Raw genomic sequence first — 1689 nt, 5'->3', positions numbered from 1 at the left:
TGAAAAGTGAAAGTGAAGTCGCTCAGTCGTGTCCGACTCTAGCGATCCCATGGACTGCAGCCTACCAGCATCCTCCATCCATGGGATTTTCCAGGCAAGAGTACTGGAGTGGGGCTAGCTTTCTTATTATCCACATTTTAACAGAAGAGGAAATTGAAGAACTGAGGGATTAAGTTAGTTACTTACCAGAGGTTACACAGCTAATCACTGATGGAGGAGGAGTTCCAATTGGACCAGTGACTCCTGGGCCCTTGCTTTCAACCACTGTACTGTGTCACCTCTAACAACATAGATCCTTAAGATCTGACAATCATCAGCTACAGAGTTCCAATTTGCACTAAATCAGATTTTTCATGTATTGCTATTCATTACTATTTTTATGGTTGATCTGTTTTATTTAGGTCTCTTATGACAAGTATAGGGCTTCCCTGGTGGCTCAGACAGTAAAGAATCTGCCTGCAATGATGGAGACCTGGGTTCGATTGCTGAGTCAGGGAGATTCCTCTGGAGAATGGAATGGCAACCCACTCCAGTATTCTTGCTCGGAGAATCTCGTGGACAGAAGAGCCTGGCAGGGTACAGTCCATGGGGTTACAAAGAGTTGGACACGACTGAGTGACTAACACTTTCACTTTCATTACAAGTATAGTTTTCAAAATATCAGAAAATTCAAGGACTGTGGTGCATAATTAATCACTTTGCCGGGCTACACAAGCACAATCTTGATATGCTCAGTGGCTTCCAGTGGACTACTGGGGATGCTTTAGGTTAAGAATCTGATTTGTAAATAAGGAATTAATATCTGTGGGACAATTGATTAGTTTTGAGTGAATGCAGAGTCTTTGGTGGATGCTAGCTGTGCTAAGCATATGCATATGTTTATATGTTGACCTAATTTATAATCTTCACTTGAACATAGGCTAAAATAAGAATGTATGTGAAAGTGTCCTGCTGCTGCTGCTGCTGCTAAGTCGCTTCAGTCATGTCCGACTCTATGCGACCCCATAGACGGCAGCCCACCAGGCTCCCCAATCCCTGGGATTCTCCAGGCAAGAACACTGGAGTGGGTTGCATTTCCTTCTCCAATGCATGGAAGTGAAAAGTGAAAGTGAAGTTGCTCAGTCGTGTCTGACTCTTCGTGAACCCATGGACTGCAGCCTACCAGGCTCCTCCGCCCATGGGATTTTCCAGGCAAGAGTACTGGAGTGGGGTGCCATTGCCTTCTCCAGTGAAAGTGTCCTATTTACCATCAAATCTAAGGGATCACTGTAACTACTGGAGTTACATCTCTCTGAGGATAACCACAAGTACTGCTCATCTTTAAAGAATAATTTGGTATTTTAAAAGGGGAAACGGGGAGGTGGTGGGGATAGGGAGATTGAGATTGACACATATACACTACTGGTAGTATGTGTAAAATAGACAACTGATGGGCACATACTAAACAGCACAGGGAACTCTACTTAATGCTCTGTGGTGACCTAATGGGAAGAAAATCCAAAAGGGAGAGGATGTGTGTGTGTGTGTGTGTCTGTGTGTATATATATGCACTAAGTGCTAAGTCACTTCAGTCTTGTCCGACTCTTTGCAACCCTAAGGACTGTAGCCCTCTAGGCTCCTCTGTCCATGCGAGTCTCGAGGCAAGAATACTGGAGTGGGCGGCCATTTCCTCCTCCAGGGGGTCCTCCC

At 44.9% G+C, this 1689-nt stretch overlaps 1 protein-coding gene across 1 annotated transcript in view; it reads right to left on the bottom strand.

Moving 5' to 3' along the window:
• AKAP3 (A kinase (PRKA) anchor protein 3) overlaps positions 1–1689 on the bottom strand; it is a 24454-nt gene that overhangs the window by 11559 nt on the left and 11206 nt on the right. The gene's annotated exons all lie outside the window — the stretch shown is intronic.

Source organism: Bison bison, unplaced genomic scaffold, assembly GCF_000754665.1.
Source record: "Bison bison bison isolate TAMUID 2011002044 unplaced genomic scaffold, Bison_UMD1.0 scf7180017864213, whole genome shotgun sequence".
Classification (NCBI taxonomy): Eukaryota; Metazoa; Chordata; class Mammalia; order Artiodactyla; family Bovidae; genus Bison; species Bison bison.
This window is presented reverse-complemented; position numbering and strand designations above follow the sequence as displayed.